Source organism: Acyrthosiphon pisum, chromosome A1, assembly GCF_005508785.2.
Source record: "Acyrthosiphon pisum isolate AL4f chromosome A1, pea_aphid_22Mar2018_4r6ur, whole genome shotgun sequence".
Classification (NCBI taxonomy): Eukaryota; Metazoa; Arthropoda; class Insecta; order Hemiptera; family Aphididae; genus Acyrthosiphon; species Acyrthosiphon pisum.
The window spans coordinates 66,815,622-66,837,623 of record NC_042494.1 but is presented as its reverse complement, the minus strand read 5'-3'; positions in this window follow the sequence as shown (position 1 = coordinate 66,837,623).

Here is a 22,002-nt window from a genome sequence, read left to right as displayed (position 1 = left end):
TTAGCAAAAACAGAAACATAAAATGTTAACAATTCATGACAAAATTAGTTCGACTAAATTTTATTTAACATATTAAAATGATGTTATACCGAAATACCGAATATCTTTTATAGTATTATATGTTGACGTAGAGCTATGCATAGGTACAATGTATACTTGTTGTATTTCCGGTAAAGCACTGACGGCTCGCGGGTCGTTTAAGTTTTTGTATCATAATAGTCGGTGTAATATAATAGGTGAAAATAATAAACTTCTGCCTATATGTATAATATTATCAAGCAATTTTGTAAGTGGAACCAATGAGTAGGGTATAACCAATACATTATGAAAGGTTCATTAAATTATTATAGTGTACGACATACATACAACGTTAATCGTAATCGAACTTCCATAATATATTATATCCAATTTCAGTTAACGTTTAAATTTACTATGTATTATTATTATACATTATAGAGTATTAACATATTCACACTAAAAATATTTGAGTATATTATAGAAATCTATTCATTGGAACATTTTCAGTACCTATATACAATAATTTGACATGTACGACGATTGCAAGTTGTAGATATATTTATAATCTACGAATCATGCGGCAAGTTTTATTTGATTTTAATTATTAACAATGTATAATTATTATCTACGGCTTGTATATTACCTTTATATATACCTACCTATATAGTAGGTGAATACGATCACGAATGCAGGCATCCTCGCGATAGTTCGTATATTATACGAGCGAGTAAATAATAATGTGTCATCCATCAGAACATTAAACGAGACAGAGTTTAGAATGTTACGCCGAGGAAACAAACACAACTTTTTTTTAAAATACAAAATGTTTTCCCCTCTCTGGGGTCGCACAGCTCACTGCGCGCACTGGCGAGTACAATGCAAAAACACTGAAAACTACGTGGTACACATTGATATACATGTAGAACAATATATTATATAATATCGTGTTTACTAGTGTATGGTGTGCACCTACATGATAGACATTGCAGAGACCGGACGAAAAGACGGCGCAACAGCAAATGGTTATCGCCATAGATAGCAGCTGATGGTGCAGCAGCATCTGTGTCGGCGGCGGCGAGGCGACGACAGACGAGAATTCTGATGTCGTCGCGAGTTAAAATTTATGGATACCGCGGTTGCTCCCGATGTCGGACGACCAATTTACAAGAACAATGGATCGAAGGACGCGGTCGCTATCGCTCGGGTTTCGTGCGTATCGACCGTCGCGCGGTGTCTAAAAAACCGATAAATAATAATAATAATAATAATACTACTACTGAGCGCGTATATCCATTGTTCGGGATCGTATATTACAGATCCTAATGACGGCTACGTCAAGACAGTCGGTGGCGGTGCAGTGTGTGTGTATATATATAGGTATAGCTGGTATATATAGGTACTTACTACTGCAGCACCGGGAATATAGTGGGATCTGTGCGGGGTTGACATGCGAGAGGGGAAAAATACGGTCTTAAAATTATTGCGCTTTTTTTCCCGCTCCGGCATAAACCAGTTCTCGATTCGATTTCAAACGACGGTTTATATGCAGCGCGCAGAGCCAAACGTAAACCGTCTCCGATTCGCCATCACACGCTGCTCAACTGCATATACTCTCCTCGGTTTATATTATATTATTATATTATATTTTTTTTATTATTATTATTATTGTATTATTTGATGCGACCCCCACGACACGTCCCAAAGGTATGCGAGCTTTTTTTTCGTTTTTGTTTTTTCATTATATTATTGTCGAACAACGCTCCCGCCAGACGGTCGGCTTGCCGCGGCTGTCGACGGGATAATATTAATGACACCGGTCATCGCGAGTCCGACAAAAGCCGCCTACAAATTATCGAAATGTTATCAGCTTTAAATATCCGAATCGAGCTGTTATATTGACTGTCATCGTATTATAATATAAAACAAAATATATAATGGTTCACATCGATCCCCTCGCGTTCGTGAGACTCGTGTGTTCGGGTAACGCGATGTATAAGTACGTATAAATAATATGATATGCACATTGATCCGCCGGACGATCATTATATTGTCTATTATATTTTGAGGAATACGTCTATATCATTCAATGAACAATACCTAAATTATTTTTTGATTAGCAATTCCAATAAATGGAGAATATTACGAATAAACTACGAATCTTTTCGACCGTATACCTATAATATGACCTATCTATATAATATATGGTTTTGAGTAACGTGAATCGAAACTAGTACGAACATTTTTCTTTTGCTAGGTAACTATTTATTTTATACTAAGATAACGTACGACCATTTTTTCTAAATATTATAATCACTATTCATTACTATTTTTATAATACTTCTTTAATTAGTGAATATTAGAAAGTTAGTGCTCACTAAGTAAGTAAGTATACTATCACTACTCGTTATGGCAGCAAATTTATACAGTACTATGGATATTAAAATGAAAAAATTAAACTAGTAAATGTGTCTTTGCATTCGTTTTCTCATGTTAATTATGTATCGTATAGAAAGTGGGTTTTAAATAGCAGCAATAATTTATTTTTAATTGGAAAATTAAAACAATTATGCATTGTCTACGTGACTTTAAATTTTTCATTTTTCGTATAAGTTTCCAACATGATAATATTGTTATGTTATATTAACTGCGAAATGAAATTGAAATTTAATGACGATATTCCTTAAAATTATGAAAGTTAAGTTTTTGATATCTAATTAAGCGTATAGTATGAACGTATTCTCTAAGCATTGTAAATATGTGTTTTCTTAAGAGTTATAAATCATAAGCTAACTTGACATTTGGTAGTGGATAAGTATGGAGCTATACGGAGTGAATTAACAAGTATTCTCACCTCCAATTTATTCCTTTAATAATAAATTTATTAAAATTCTGATATTTGAAATTCATAAATATATATACTCGACCATATTTTTAAATTCTTAATTTTTTTGTACTGCTTCAGGAATGTTATAAAACGCTGTTGAATAATTTTTTTGAAAATTTTGATGTAATAATACCTTATTCAAAATTAAAAATAGTACCTAGTTACAAATTACAGTTTTTAGAAATTATTATGTCGGTAGATTAATATTAATCACTAAAATGTTCAAAGATAACCATAGCTCCCATATATTTCAAACTCGTTATCATCATGAACACATTATACTTAATAATTAGTACCCACTCTATGTTAAATAATCCAAAATCTACTCCTTTAAATTTTGATTCTGATATAGCTACGTCAATATTTAAAAAAAAATTATCCAACTATTAACTTACAGTAGATAAGGGGGTTATCATTAAAAATACAGAAGTTTGTATCTCAACATGACACTCTTTGAGTAATAAAAAAATCTAAAGAATTAAAAGAAATGTAGGTACATTTAAAATTTCCAAAAACCAGATTTTGAAAACAACATTATTTAAGAAAAAAAGTGATGATCATGATGTTTGGTGAATCACTCTGTATAATAATATAATACAAGTTTAACACCCTTGTAAGGTTTTAAGCACGGATTAAAGTATCGAAACCTAATGAACTTTAAAACACTCTTTAGAAATTTTGACTTGAGATCAATGATAGATTCATACGAAACAATGGCATTTATTTCAAAACTGCCGTTGTTGTGATATGCGCGTAGGTCATAGGCGTTCGTTTGCCATTGTAAGAAAAAAACGGCAATTGTTTTTTTCCCCCAGAAAATATCGTATTTTTATTGTTGCATTCCTCGGTGTTCCTTAGTTCCTAAACTTACGACAGTCGTTGCCTAGTCTAAAGAACACGGACGTCGTGTGACGTGCCCATGCGGTAGGCCATATTATAATGTTACACGCATAAAGATATAGACGGTTCAAGCGCGCGGCATTATCACGAGGTACGGGATGTTAACCCGCGTTTTCCGCGCGTCGACCGGCGGCGGCATAACTACTATCATGTAGGGCTCCGGAACATGCGACGGCGGATGACCCTACACGATCTCGCGTATGCAAGAACGATAGTTCAGAAATTTCACTGCAACGTTCGCCTGTATAATACCGTCAACGATGTGATATCGCAACGTCGTGGTGACGTATCGATCGATCTCTCGGACCAGCGACCATATATTATTATAATATAATCTGCAGGCCCGTCGCTAGGGTACAAGCGAGTCATGCCAGGGTGACAAAATCAAATAAAATATATCGACAAAGAAGAGTGGCATTAAAATTCCCATTGCTTTAGGGTGGAAAGTATCTAACGGGGGGCCTAATAATCTGTCTACTAAACATCGATCTTACCTGCTGTATGGTGTATCGCACCGCAGCCACAGTAGTTGCTACCGTCGTTGATGTCGCCGTCTACGCGATAACAACAACAATATCGTCGACAACAATATCCTCAGTGGCGTTCGCGGGAGTCGCGGGCGGATTTCACGTGTCCCGCGGTTGAAGAGCGTGCGCGCGCGTCGACGACAAACAGCTGATCGCGCGCGCCGAGCACGTCGCCGGCCGCTGCGCGTTTCGTAAGTAGTAGTAGTCGTAGTAAAGAGCGGCGCGCCGTGGCCCGGCCCGACTTTTCCGCGCCACCAGTGGCCGACCGGAGCCGGCCCACAAACCGGTTTTCCGCCACTGCTGTGGTGTACATAATGTAGAAGCGGAGGAGACGTTTCGTGGCTTCGACCGACCGACGCTGCCATCTGTTCTCCACCGCCTGTCCGCCCGGACGCCAGAAAAACGTCAAATGGGTTTGTTTTCCGCGTAAAACAAAAATCTGAAAAACAAGAAGAAGAAGAAGACTAGCGCACCCATCATATTATTATTATACAACTGGACGATGACAGACGAAACGAACGTTGTGTATTACACACGAAAACGCGCGATATCGATCTCCAGTGTATAAATCATGTTATCGCGGTTGGCAAACAGTATACCATCGAGAGTATTATAATGTACTTTGGTATTTTTTTTTTTAACAATTTATGTGATAGAACCATAGAATAGATTAAATTATGTGATAGTAGCGATATACGCCGTGTATTGCGTGTACCGCGTATAAACGCGCGTTGGCGAGCATAGCTGCTACCTCGCGTGTATTATACGCCGCGCGCGAAACCGGTAGATCCGTAGATCAAAGATCTATTTATAATAATAATAATATTATATTATACAAAACACCTGCAAATGTGTGCGCCACACATCACACTTATTATACTATGCAGACGGCGCTTATCGGGGCCGGTGACAATAATATTAATACATAATACCTACATAATATTATTACAGTCGACGACTCTCGGTAACTCGAACCTTGATAACTCAAAATTCTCGATATCTCAAACAAATAAAATTCCCCTTCAAATAACAATAACACTTATGCCCATTGCCCATATCCGTAGTAAGGGATGTGTCACATAAGACATGTTAAACTATGTCTTATGTGACACATAAATTGACTATGCATAATATTATGGACATTAATGCTTAAAAAATAATCTTGTTAATTCAAAAATTAATTGGACGAGTTTTCGATATCTCGAATTTTCTTATCCAATTTTAATTTTTAGTACTAAAAATGTGTAGTAGTTCATCACCGCAATTTGTAAAACCAAACCAGCAACCATTACAAATTACAATTGTTCTATGCCAAATGAGTAAACAATTACCTAACCTAGCTAATCTTAGACCAATTCTTCAAAAATTATAACACGTAAGTAGGTAATAGCCAATAGGTATGTCATATTACGTATAAATGTAAATTTGGATTTTTTTGTAAACTACATAGTGAAATTATTTTAAAAATAAATGAATCCTTTTTTTAATATTTTGATATATTAAAATTTTTAGTAAGTCAATTTTTTTTGTCCCCACGAACTTCGAGTTACCGAGAGTCGATTGTATTATTATTATAATATGTATCACTCTTGTGGGCAATGAACTCTGTGCGGACGTTGTGTCCTACGGTTTTCGACGTTTCCAACCTGCCTGACATTTTTTTTACACACGCACACGGTACGCGACGTGTTTTGTTTATCGACGAATTTCGTGTCTATTAAGTGTTTACACGGTTTCTCGCCGTATAAAATGTCATCACGACGACCGCGACGTCGGATACGTGAATGTATACGCGATAATTTACATGGATTTTGGAAGGGGACGGATTTCTTCAGGATTTTATTACTGTGTGTTGAAGTATCGTGCTGATACGTATAATATTATTATGTTATATTTCAACTCCTACAAAATGTTATGTTTTCGAAACATATGTTTTTTTCAGAATATTATAATAATAATCTACAATATAGTATTATTGTATGCGACAGACGTATACCGCGAATAGGTTTCGAACTGAACCAACGGTTATATTTTAAATTACTGTTATTTGGGTTTTTGGTTTTGATAAATAATAATAATAATAATAAGTAATAATAATATCAAAACCATAAAATAAAATAAATTATTATTTATGATTTCAAAAATCAAGATAATTGATATAGAAGTTAACAATGTTTAAGAACGTCCGTGGGATGAACATAATTCAGAACCTGCAGGATATGTTTTAAAATATACATTTTCTTATCTAACGTTTACAATCAAGTTACTTTAAATCTCATGGGTTGTGATTAATTAAACAACAGTAGACGACGATTACATATAGGTATATAATAGTACGGTAAATAATATACAAAATAATGTGTTCATTTGTATTATGTACCTATAGGCCATATGTGCGTGTTGCCTCACAGTAATTTCACCGACCATTATAATATTATTATATGCTGACAATTTATTACAAAACAGTTTATTTAGTATTTTCATGGGATGCAAAATGTATTTATTCTTGAAATTTATAACAAACATTTTTGAAAAACTGCTCGGAATGTAAATATTATCATTATATTTCCTATATATAGATATAATTTTTTCAAATATTTTATTACAATTATTTATAGTGTTATTTCCAACGGGTATAGTTAATATTAATTTACATTTGGTGTTGTCACATTAATTTATTGTCTTACGTTAAGGACATTATTTATTCGAAACATCATAAGCCTGTTAAATTATAACAACAAAATGTGATATTTGAATAAATAAATAAATAATTATTTGATCGCTAAAGGAATACGTACTAGACGATAGTATTTTAGTATTTATAGGCTATCTATAGTTTTATAACGAGTATAATATATTTTAGATTCGATGTTAACGTTGTATTTATCTGAGAAAAAACATGATAGTATTAACTATAAATATTTACTTCAATTGATTTAATAATCGTTATTAAAAAGATTGTATACTATAAATTATAATTATTTAAGTAAGTTTTTTTCTGATCCAATATGATTTATAGGTTACCATAGTTCGAAATCATTTCTTCAAATTGACGTGGTAACCACTATCTACTATACCAGATCTATAGTTGGGGTTCATTTGATTCGAATAACCATATACGTAGGTAGCTAAAGCTAAGGTGCTGAATTGAAGAATTGGTGGGAGTAGTTTGCGCTTATGAAAGCTATTCACGATATATGGCTCTAAAAAAACATTACTCATTTTAATTATTCCCGAAACGGATTTTAAGCTAATTTATTTTGAAATTCAAAGCCCGAATTCTAATTTTTAGCGAATAAGTAATAACTAAATAACTTTAACATAATTTAAAATATTCATTCTATAAGTTATAACTACCTACTGACAGTAGGACTTTATATACTATATACTTACAATATAATATAATATAATAATACCGGCAAACAGTTTAATTATTTAGTATCATAGTGTCCTATTCGCTATAGCTACATCGAAAATCAAAATGTTAAATAATAGAACAATTAGAACAATGTCACAATAAGTGCCACGTGCACCTAGTTATTATTAAATTTTAATAATTATATATACCGTGTATTACTGCGTCATTCGTAAATTCCAATCGAACGTCGAAATGGGTGTATTGCATCCGATCACAATATAATATTACTAATACGTTGACCGACATATTATGATACCCAAAATTGGGTCTCATCAAACTTTGTCCTCGCCGCCACGGGTTTTTGTCATAGGTTTACTAAAATACAGTTTTGACAATTTAAACAAATATTGATTAAAAAAATGAATTAACATATTTGCAAACTTGTCGAATGTGGCAACACTGTAGATTTTAAACTCGAAGAGTAAATACTGATTATCGAGGCCTAGAAAAGGGTATCGACTGAAAATTATTTAACTTTTAGTTATTTGTTGAGACTCAGAATTAGGTCTCATTGCGGTTAAGCCATATTTTGTAAAATCCTCGTGGCGCTCAACGTGACACTGTTAATATCAATTATCGATCCTCTCGCCTGTCCACCGGTTACCAAACACCAAACATCAACAATATTTTATAATCAAAATATTGTATACCATATAATAACATAATCGAATAATTTTTACAGTAGATGCGTTATGTGGTACATATGTATGCTATAATATATTTTTAATTATGTGTAGACGATTGTATATAAATATTGTACGGTACGAAATATACACTATTATATTATGACATGTTCAGGGCACCATCACCTTCACTGGCCATAGGCACAAAAGAGAATATAAACGTATTAATTAACGGGCGCCAAATATACATGTCATGCAATCAATCATCATGTGGACGTTCAAATATCCCACTTTACTTGCGACAGGGCCACGGGGGTGGAAGCGAGTGACGTTAGACGATGGGATTGAGTGTATGTAAACAAGAGTGACGAATAATGGTGACCTATTTGCTAAATTATGGGATTTATCTATTAAAGTAGGGTTGCGGCATGGGTGGAGACGAGTGGTTCAAGTGGTTTGAGTGGCATTATAGGGGATGGGATTGAGCTTATGTAAACGAGGTCGACGAATAGTGGTAACCTGCCTGCAAAACTATGGGATTTATCTATTAAGATATCTGCAGCGTCTGGACGCGGCGTCTAGCGTGACTACCGGTTCGGACATACGTCGGTGTCTAGACGCGACGTCGCGACGCCGTGCTGACCCACTGTTTGACGCTGCATAGAAACCGTACCTTTATATAAATTTTATACGGATCTTATTTTCCTATATCCTATTTTTGTACGGAATTTTGGTATCATATATTTTTATAAATGTTCACTATTACGATTAAGTAAAAACTAAAAGAAATTTACGATAAACCAACAAATATGTAGATCGATATAATATCTATACATAGGTACTATCTTGTTACAACGTCTATATATAAATATTTTAACAAAATGTAGGTAGGTATTTATTATTTTCGTTTCGTTACGATTGTTTAAAATTTAGGTAACGCGTTATACATCAACATCAAACCATGATACTATCATAGATACTATAATAGTATACTTTAGAAGTTTCAAGTATACCCAAGAATAATATTATACAATCACAACAAAATAATTAAAATAGTTATTCTAGGTTTTTAATAATATGTAATTTCGTCCGAATTTGTACTTAAAATGACTATAAGAATAAACTGTGTAAATGTATTTTTTAGATTTTTTGGTAACAGAATTAATTACTTACGTGGAATCTTGTTTTAAATTTTCAATTCTTAGATACAAAAGTTTTTATAAATTTTTAACTACAAAATTATTATTCAATTTTAAATTTGATAGGTACATTTTATCAAAATTTCAACTTCAAATGCTTATAAAAAATAATTGTGTCTATGTATTTTTAATATTTTTCAACTGCTATTGTAACAATATATCAGGAGCTTTGTATTAAATTTTTACACTTTTTGGCCCAACAGATAAAACTTTATTGATATTTATAGAAAAAAAACTAAAAAAATTGAAAACTGAAAATGTCCGTAAACCGTTCAAAAAGAGTCTAAATATTTTCAAAATTGTATGGTGTATAGGAAATGCTAATATAAACATTCAGTAAAATTTTCATGTATCTACAGTTATTCGTTTTTCAATTACAACAAAATAAGGAAATCGCTACATGAGGAATCGAGTGAAATTTGAATTTCAAACGATCATAAAAATTTAATTTGACTTTCTTATAGCTATTTTTTGTTTGATAAAGTTACACCAAAAACCAAATTCAATTTTGCGTAAAAATTCCCGTTTTTCCTTAATTTTTCTTTGGTTTTTCTTGGCGCTTTTGAAAATTACTGGGAATTTTAAATTTTGACCTCCCCAATGCACCAATTATATTCATTTTTCAATCGAACAAGATACTGAAGTTGAAAATCGAAGCATTATTTCGACTACTTATCGTGTACACAGACACAAAAAAAAAATAAAAAATAAAAAAAAAACACACATCATTGTAAAATCAATACATTTATCGTTCCACTCAGAATCTAAAACGAACTTTTATAACAAAAGTAAATACATTTTTAAATTACATTAATATTTATTAATTTAGGGTTTGTTACGATGTTATTGCGAACATTTTGTGACAAATAAAATAACTTTTGTTCTAATAAATATTTTATGATTTTTTTTTTTATGTATAATGTACAGATGATTGCTCTATACACGTATGGTGTATAGCGCAGTGGTGTATCTAAGATTTTGGTTTTTTTTTTTGGGCGGGGGGAGCCAACATATTACTTATAACTTATAAGTATATGTCACATCGCTATGTCACTATGCTAATACATCTGATTTGCCATGAGGGGTAGAGCGCTCTGCCCCTTTTCAATCCACCGCGGCGAATTGTAGGTATAACATTTTTAATTTATTTTTTTTAATAGATACTGAAAATAAAAAAATTTAAATCTGATATAATTTTTTTTTTGAAATATTCAAAATAGCAAATTTGTAAATCTGGTTTTTAGAAAAAATTGTCATTGTAAAAATAATTATTTAAGTAAGTAGTGTAGTTTGTATTTTATAGATTTTTTAATTATAATTATTAATGTTATAGTTGATCTAGAAAATGACTGAGAGCAATTATTGGTAACCATAATATGTAAAGGTAATTTTAAGCTCAATATTGGTAAGCTCCCTTAAAAAGTATCCTCTTTAGCTGTCTTTATCTATTTCGGGTAATCCTCATACTTACGCGTAGACGCCTAAAGCGTAAATCGTGTCGTGATCTCATAATATAAATATCTACAATAATGATTGATAAACATACATAAGTACATAACTATAGAATATTAGAATATGTCAACAATGTCGTGGAAGTAAACTGCAGCTGATATTTAAATTAGTATTACCTACCTATAACAGTATAATAATATATACTTCACGATAACAATATTTACATTTATAATTCATATCAGAAAACAAATACATATTTTAATTTTCTTAACGTCGATTTCAGTGCAGAATTGCATTACAATGCAGCGATCACTACAGTTATTCACGACGCACGACTTGAAAGTTTAAGTATATATTATATACCTATTCAGGTCCGGATAGAACCAGCGAGTTACCAAGTTCAACTCGATGAGTCGGACTAATTTTGGTATTATATATTATTATTGATAATATATGTATTAAACTTAATCGTTCTAACCCATTTTAACAGGTTTTGGGCAGTGTTTGGAACATTCACAAAAAAAATGTAATCGTTCACGTTCTCGTTCAGTCCTTAAAAAAGGAACTCGTTCACGTTCATGTTTTTTTAAACGAACGCGTTCACGTTCACGTTCTTTTAAAAAACGAACGCGCTCATTGGGTCGTTCATTTAATTTTTTTTTATGAATCGTTAGCCTGCAGTCAATATAAAAATTAAAAACCCATAAACATATACGACTCAACCAAAAAATAAAAATTTAGTTTAAACTTTAGAGCATATAAAATGTATAAAGTATCTGAATTAATTTTTAATATCTGACACATTATTTGAATTACATTTTGATAAGGATTTCCTAGTGATAAAATTAAGCGAATACTAGAGTACTTATTATGATAAACCAATTAGGTTTATTACAAATTCATGGAAATCATAATATTATTGTTCTTGTATGTCTAGCCGGGGACACACGAATTTCACGTATTTAATTTATATATTTTGCAATCAAAAAAATATTATAGGAATTTTAATGGGAAAAATGAAAATATTATTATTATAATATAATTAATTAATATATTTTATACATATAATATTTATTAAATGGTAAATAAATTGAACGTCTTTAAAATCGATCAAATTCATTAAAAATATAAACGTCGTTCACGTTCACGTTATATTTGCAAAAAACGAGTGACGATCACGTAGGTACCTATCGTTCACCATATATGAACGTGTACGCGTGAATGTGCGTTCGTGAACGACGTTCTTTCCAAACACTGGTTTTGGGATAGTAAAAGTTCTAAAGCTCGGCGGGACAGTATGAACTGTATTCGGCACCGTTACTTACATCCATTGGGAATTAGAAAACTAGCTTTCAACCATAATAAACACTCAAAGTACCTAACGCATGACAAAATATACCATACTATGCTGCAGTATCGATATTCGATACTATAATAAGTAATATCTAATAAAGATAACGCCAATATCAAAAAACACTCGTAATTACCTGGGTACTAGGATTAATAGGTTAGATTAGGTTACCTACTAACTATAATGTATTGTCAAAGGAGACAAAATTCACAAGCATCCTACTGTACGAACTTAATTACTTTAATGCTGTTTTTTTTTAATTTTTCTATTGACGTTCTGAAAACAAAATAATAAAATTATTCATATGTGTTCAAAATTCAATTCTGGCAATATTGTGAAACGTTAATTACTTTATTATTATTTACATAATATTAAAATATGCCTATTATAGGCACTATAATAGTATCTGTCAAGGAATTGTAAACTAATTTAAACTGTGGTTTACAAAAATGGATATCTATAATTATACCTACTGAATATTTAATGAAAAATATCACAATTGTGAATATAATATGAAAAATGAGTAATAAAATAAGTGGTTTTTTTCAGTTTTTGAGGGTCAATGGTTACATACACATGTGGTATATTGTAATATGTATTGCATTAAGCATTCTACATGTTTTTTCGGAGTTCAAAGTAAAATAGCAGGTTCACTTTTATATATAATTATTGAACTTGGCAACTGTTAAGTAACTTAACACGTTATTTGCGCCATTCGTACATCGACATAATTTATTATTTCTCAGAAATCATAGGTGTTTGAATAGTAGACATTTGACAGTAAATAACTCATCTGTGTCGGTCAATCGCACGTTGCCGTTGGCCATATAAATGCTAAAATGCGGCATAATTCATAATAAACATTATCAGCATACAGTGTTGTAATTCATTGGTAGGTATAGGTTAGGTTAGGTATGTCTTTATTAGTGGGAGTACATATTTATAATAATTAATAAAATAAGGAGTGTTTTGTTTTTTTTTATCAAAATACATTTAATTCTTGGAAGATTATCAACTTTTTCACTCTGAGCCCTGAGGACGTACCAATATGTGGCAATGATATAATATTTTGAATTTTATTTACGTATAGTCGCATGAAATGTGAAGATAAATAATTGTTTGCACCCGATATGGATTAATATTTCATGAGTATTTTCCCATTCATAGAATTCGTATTTAGTTCTTCAACTATAAGAATTGGATTGAAATATTCGTTTGTCTATTATACATTATATTATGTTTATATAGTATACTAGTGTGTGGTTTAAAGTCGTAAATAATTATTTTTATTTAAGGAACCTTATTAAACACTAACAAATAATATAGACTACTCTGGATGTCGCTCTGCTGTACAGTAGGTTACAAGTGGGTAAATGTATAATGGATTGTATTAAACTTAAATTCAATGATATAATATCATTGTATAAGAAAAACGATTCTGAACGGAGACGGTTTATCAGTCTGGATTTTTTATATTGTTATTATTTATTATAGTCTGTTAGTTGAATTAAAATTATAATATTATTATTTTTTTTTATTCGTCGCCATAGGTGATAAACAAAGATTTAGAAATTTTTTTTTTTTTATTTTTACATGATATTTACAATCTATTCAAAGAACAATAAGCAAATTAGATAAGAGTATTAAAGAAACATGAGTAATATGACGGAAGAAGCCACCCAGTGATGACACTACCTATTTTGTTTACAGTTTAGGAGGGAAAAATTTGAACTAGGATTCAGGCATTTAGCAGGTCACGACACCAATTACGTTTGAGACGTCTGACGGGGCTACCCGGAATCGAAGGGACTGCTAGGTTTTTTATAAGAGGGTTAGGATGATTCAGTAACCTACTGTGAAACCGCTTATAGTATATTTTTGCTTCATTTTTAATGGAGTTCATCTTGAGATCCTGCTGAATGGAAAGGTTGGAGACATAAGGTGGAGCATTAAGTAGTTTCCTTAGATTTAGAAATTAAAATCCCATTTTTAGCGGTTTTTCGTAATTTTTCGGTTGTTTTTTCTGTGGCATTAAATAATTGTTACTATAAATAACTATTGAGAAAATCGAAAAATGACCTCTCTAATGTACCATATTGATCCAATTTGCTAAAATACAAGGTACTGTATGTTGAAATCGAAACACTCCTTCAGTATACAGGATAAAAAAAAAACAAATCAATAAACACCATTGTAAAACCACTAGCTTCCTCGCTCTGCTCAGATTCTAAAATATGTTAATATAAATCAATTGGAAAAGTAAAAATAATACAATGAATATCATTGTTTGCATAATTTATAAGCTCACGATTATATATTTATATTTAATTTACCAATCAGTATTATAGCCGTAATGATATTGGATATAAGAATTTGTTTATTATTATCATTTTAGTGAAATTCAATTTAAATTTGAAATACACATTATTGATTATATAGTTGGAATACTCTTACCAGTATACGATGATTAGAGTAAAAAAGCGAATAAATTTGCCTGTTAAAAGTTAATAATATAATAATTATTATTAACATTCAAAATATATTAAACAACCAAAATTTGATTTTTTTTTCATGATTTCAGAGATAATTTATAGTAGATAGGTATAACTTAGTGACAATTGCCTACCATATTCCTATATTCAAGAACTGCTCATACGACCCGTTTCACTTTTATATAAATTTAAAAGTAATGATTTCAAAGTAATTTCAAAATATTGAAAAAAATATTTAAATGTACGTAGATCATTATAGATGTTACAAACATCAAAATATACGCATATATTATATCGTTTATCATATATTAAGGTATATTAAAAATAATGAAATATTGTATTAGATAAAACCGAATGTGTTTATAGACGAGTTGCGGTGGTAATACAATCAGTAAGTATACCTGTATTTCTCTTCTCATTGTATTTCAAAATGATGATTAGTATACGTTGACTTTTCAGCATGGATAGGTACTTAATATAGGTACATAATAAATCGTAAAACATAACTTCTTAAGTAAAAAAAGAATAGATGATCGTAATAAAACAAGGGTTGTACTCTTTAACCCAACCGTCCCAACCATGTCTACGATATTTACATTCTTTAATCACGATGTGTTTCACAATAAATTAATAGTGATCGTTAAATATATTATAGTATAGTATAATAATATATAGGATGCTACCTGAAGTATTCTGTATAGTTATATCGTGTAGTTAAATAAAAAAGGAAAGGGCTTTAAAAAAAAAACATTCTAAGGTAAGGTGTAACGGAAGAGAATACTTATTAAAATATTATATACAAGCATAGAGTTATATAATGTATGTATACAAATATTTGTGGTTTTAAATATTATAAAATATCCAGATGCTTACTGTATTTCTAGTAGTAAAATGTACTATGATAGTATTTACTTAAATATTGTTGACAAATCTATGACGATATATACTAGGTATATGCTAAGCAGGTAATAGGTATAAATAACTACCTATTATATATTATTATATAATTAAAAAAATAAAATAAAGAAAACGTATAATGCCTAGTTAAAGGAACATTAATATAAATTTAAAAGTAAAAAAAAAATGAGGGAGTCGCTCTGCTATAATATGTAGGTATTATAGTAGCAAGGCGTCGATTTTATCTCTTCATTGAGTAAGTCACTGTAATGGGCAATTGGTGTGTTAAATTTGAATTCAATGATAAATTATTGCACACAAAAAACGATTCTAAGCGGAAACAAAGTTATGGTACCATATCATGGACATATGATAAGTCAGCCACAGTTAATTTTTGAGTTAAAACAGAAATTAATTTTGCGTATAAATTCTGTTATTCCCTCTTATTGATTTTTTTGTTTTTTTTCTCGATAATTTTTAAAATTGCTGGGAATTTTTACTTCTTCCCTTGCAAAATAACAACACGATTCGAAAACCTAAGTGATAACGTTTACGCGAAGAAATAATATTATAAGACAATTTAATGATGATTTTAGCCTGTTTTTATTGTAGTAAAAATTTGTTTACTAGGTAGGTACGGGTACAAAAAAACGATTTTCATATACATTTCTTATTATACTAATATATATATACTAACTATACTTATAATATACTAACTAATATTTGGGCTAGGAGTATGTCAAGTAATCAAATAACAACTTAATTATTAATACATCACATATTTTTTAGGAAGTATATAAGGCATTATAGTGTATAGTATATTACATAACGCTTTGTCTTACAAGTATATTACGCGTATAATGATAATCATTATTAAATGAAGTTTTACTCTTCAGACTTGCTTGATAATTTTGATACCTAGATCATATAAGTTGATATGACTAATGGTGATTTCAGTGTTATAAAGTGTCTGAGTAAAAGTATTCAAATATTTTTTATTTTTTATTATTTAATCGTTTTCCTAAAACTATTTTTTACAATACAACGAATACTATTGTTTACTGACAATTAAATTGATTGTATTGTATCTAATTATTCTCTCAATATTCGAGCCAAATTATATTTTCGGCAATAGGTTGGATTTATTTAGCAACATACATTATAATTGAATGCCAATACATATTATGCAAAATCTACGCAAAATACGACTCATAAAATTGTGCAAAACAAATTAAATAGAATTTTGGCCTACTTAAATATTGAAGATAATTTACGAAACTACAAACTATGCATATACGGTGTCCTCGGAAATCCCACACGTTGGTCGATATTATTGGTAACTGACTACAACTGTAATAAATGTGCAAAAAAATATCAAATTAGAACGAATCCTTCGTCGTCGTCTTCTTCTGAACGATATTGAGCGCGAACAACACTCGGCGTGGGCTGCATCAGGAATAAAATAATAATATAATAATTATTGCTTTACGAATGCGCTGTGTCGGGCTGATCGGCCGCGCGGTGACCAACCTACAATGCCGTTCAAGTATTCGTGGTTGACCGGGTCTAGGTTAACCAGGTATATAGGTACACCCACCGGCGGCGCAGAAAATACGCATCTATACATACTCGAATGAATAAACATGATATAATTAAGGCGGCATATTGTACGTCGCCTCGGGGCCACCAGCGATCGTCTTCGCCATACTGTATAGGTAATATACGTTTGTATTTTTTTCACTACTCATTTCGTATATATTTATTATACATAGCGCCGATGCGTAATTTATATTAAACTTAATACATTACGTACACGAATGTTAATATCACGACAGTTATACGAATCTGAGAAAATATTGACTTTCGACACACACGCCGCGCCGTTGTGCGCACAGCACGCGTGCCATTAGAAAAATATGAAATCACTTTCGCGATAGCCGATAGACTTGAAAAAAAAAATGGTAAGATATACACAGTACATCTATACTCTATAGGTACGTCTAGTCTATATAGGCACCGCCACCGTTGGAAGTTAGAACTAACTGTAAATATACATACGATAATTCACCAACCATGCTCATTGCTCACCGCTTTTTATCCTTTAATAATATACATTTATTCAAACTCTGATTTTTGGATTTTTAATCATGCTCAAAGGCTATGTTTTTAAATACTTAGATTTTCATGCAGTTTAAGAAGTATCATGCAGTGATACTTCTTTTTTTTATGAAAACCACCCTTTTGTGTAAATTGTTGAGTAGATCATATTATTATTGAAAATGTGGATGCTTTAAATCGAAATTCGAACGCGAGTAGTTTCTGGGTTATTAAACTTTGTGTATTAAGGATAAATATACGTTTATAAGCTATGAGGGCTATGAGGATTTGAAAATTATAGGATTTAATAGGAATTTATTAAATGTAATTTGTAAACATTTTATGATAAATTGCATAAAAAATCGATTCAGCTAAAATATAATGATCCTATATCATGGGCCACTAAATCATGTATAAAAGGCCATTAGCCCACTATTGACTCGTTATCTTAAGTGATGGTTTATGCAACCTAGCTATTTTAAATATTATGTGCCAAATTTATAAATAATACTTCGATAATGTGGGAATGTGGAAATTCTGAGCGTATTAAGTTTAGTATGCAGTTACAAGTCATTTTTGTTAAATTTATACTGCAGTAATAGCTGCAACCTCGTTGTATATAGTTGCATATAGTGTATATTGTGTTTTTAAACTATGGAAGAAATAAATATCGATTTAGGCGACAGCGGAAAGATGGAATTCTAAAATGGTTATGTACAAATAAAGTCTGTAGTGCAAGTATTTTGACGACATCGAATAAAAAATCAATCTGTGAATTTTCTGGTGAGCATATCTGTGCTGAGAACTCTGTACAAAAAATCGAGTGACAGATATTAAAGGAAAACTGCAAAAGAAAATGTGAAGAAGATTTATCTACTAAGCTGTTAAAAATAATAAGAACGAAACTATTAAATAATACAGTAACAGAGATAGTTAAAGAAGACATAAAAACTGTAAGGAAAACTATGTACGAGAAGAGACGAAAACATTACCCAACATTTCCAAAATCATTAGATGAAGCAATTGATCAACTAAAAAATTTGCATGAAGAATTTTGAAATTAATTTTTGACTTTAAATGTTTATATTATATTATTATATTGAGCGCTTATTTTTTCCTTTTTTTGATTTTCAATTTTTGATTGTATTATTGTGAACTTTCGAAAAATTGATAATCGTTGGGCTTGGTAGACTGCGTCGCACAACTTGGCAACGTTTCATTAAATTTTGACCGCAGTCGTGTCATTTTTTGGGTGCAACATAATACCTATCTTTTGTTATATAAAAAGGTAAAGCGTCCGCAATCGTGTTTCACTCTATATAATATATATCATATATGATATCACTCTCTATTCCAGATTCCAGAAAACTCTAACGTTTTTGAAAATATTTCGTTTACTTAATTTTAAATTGTTAAAAACCAAATTTTGGACAAGTATTTAAAATTCAGACGAACGGTTAGTGTAGGTACTAACAATTTGAGGAGTAATCCTGAGTATACCACTCCACTCCGCACATCAAAACGTGAAATTATACTTATAACTAATTAACTACTCTGAAAAAATTCGATGTTTATGTTATATCAAAGTAACTACTTCGAAAAATATTATTTTTTCTCATAGGGAATTATTATAAATGCATGTTTTCATTAGGAAAAGTAAACATTTTAAAAAATAACAACAATAAAAATAGAAAAAAATATTTTCAATAACGTCAATGTTTACTGAAATAAAAAGAGTGTCCTACGTTAAATGGATCACCTGGTATAATAAATGATAATGTAATACATTATACCTAATTCACATGCATTGCCCAACGTTTTACGTACCTACGACAACGTTTGCGTGTGTTGCTGTCGCGCGCATTGCCGCAATGCCGCCTCGTCGTGGCAACGTGAATGAATGCTCGTAATTATAATATTATCTCAGATCCTTATCTCTCGTTGACTGAAAGGTGTGGTTTTTGAAAAAAAAATTAAATGCAAAATATGACTGGAATATGTTGTCATTTTAAGACTTTTATGACCGAAAGACTATATGGGTTTTTTAACTGGCTATAGTTAATATAATATTAACGAGTGATGAAAAAACTTATTTCACATCATACCGGTCAAGTCGTCGTCTACACGTTTTCATAACGGAACTATATTATTGTCGCATTGGTACATCTAAAAATCGATTAGTTATAATGGACTGCTAATATATTATGCATAATATGCCATTAAATTAATATACCTACTTACTAATTTACTACTATATACCTACATTATTTCTGTTGCTAATTTAAATTTGTACTTGAGACGTAAAAGTTTCGTCTTAGCACAATGTACATATATTTTTATTATACGCTTATAAATGTATAATACTTATATGTAAGGTACACACAACTTACTGAATAATAACAAAAAATCGAATTTTCCAAAGAAAGCGCGTGCAGTCGATTGGTATGATCAGAGTGCTGACCAATTAGCCATTTGTTACTTCACTATTAATATTATTATTTTACGTAGATCGTCCCGCGTGGAAAGACTAGATTGAGTTGTGATGCAGAATTGTTTAGAGATTTACTTTTACTCGTGAACAGTTGTAGTGGTTATAACAATGCATATAGTTACATTACATTACGAAAAATATAATATATAGACCACATACAATTAGGTACTACGTTTCCATAACAAAAACTACTCGTGTTGTTATCTAACCCTATATATGCGTTGCGCGAAATTGCAATATGTGCTTTTAACGCCACCCTGCAGAGCTGCACACGTACATAAATATAATAAAATATATAATATACATATATACCTACATGCGTAAGTACTCGCATTGATAATACGCCTATTCAAGGATCACGCAGTCTCCATCATCGTGTTACGTGCATGCTATTTTCAATCTGATTTACGATCCTTTATTATACTGTAGCTCCCATAAAAATATGATTAAAATATTATGTTACAGTCGGATACAGTAATAAAATTGTAAAACTGAGATATATATATTAAACTTCGTGTTGGACCTAACTTAGACTATATTAGTATAACTATACGTTACCTACCTGGCTACCTACACTCTACAGTTATAACTAAATATTTATATATATATATTTATACCTACTCGGACATTCATATGCTTGCATAAAATATTTATTTCATATTATATAATTTTATTTTATTCCTCTAGGTGCTGCTTTAATTTCTTTCAAACAGTGCAATTTACTGATATATATATATATAAACGAATATCTGATCTCTGAAAGACAATGACAAAACGTAATGAATAATGACGGACCATAAACTTCCTTACATTAATACATTATACATAATATGTTTACAAGGTACCATTAGTACCGTGTTCGGAATTGTACTAACCAACGAAATTAATCTTTACTTTACGGCTATACCGTTAATGATCCAAAGTTATGTCTTGTTATTGTGATTAATATTGAATAGGTAAAGCTACTTCCTAAAAAGTATTATAGTATTCTTAAAATATATTATATAATTAATTGCATCGTCAATAATTTCAAAAAGTTCACGCATGCGATTATTGATTTAGTAAAAATAATATTAAATATCTGAATATTTATTATTATGCAGATTGCTCCAAAATTGTTTGAACATCTTGCATAATATCGTCAATATGTTAAACTACAATAATATAAAACGCTATAGTATAGTGTTAAATGGGGTGGGTAATTTTATTTTACTAATTTTTTTATAGTAAAAATATATGTTCGAGTATTGATTTACGCAGCAAGAGCACCCAAATGTAAAGCTAAACATTTGCATCTAAAAAGGTAAAATATCAACTACCTAGCTACCTATATAATACATATACAACATTGATATGTTTAATAGTTTATTTTTATTTGGATGTATCCATTAGTTTATACTTGTTTTTATCAATAAGTTGTGTAATTACTTTTTAATTTTTTTTTTTTTTTTGCTTCTTCAAAGTTCAATTTGATGACTGCCATAACATATAAAACAAATAATTATTTATTTTTACCGTTTAATTTACGCAACGGTTTGGAATATGGATATAATTAATTTTTCCGAAAAATTATATAACGACCCTATTATTATAGGTAAGTACCTACCAACCTACTGTAGTTGTAATTATTTAAATTTTTTATTATAATATTTG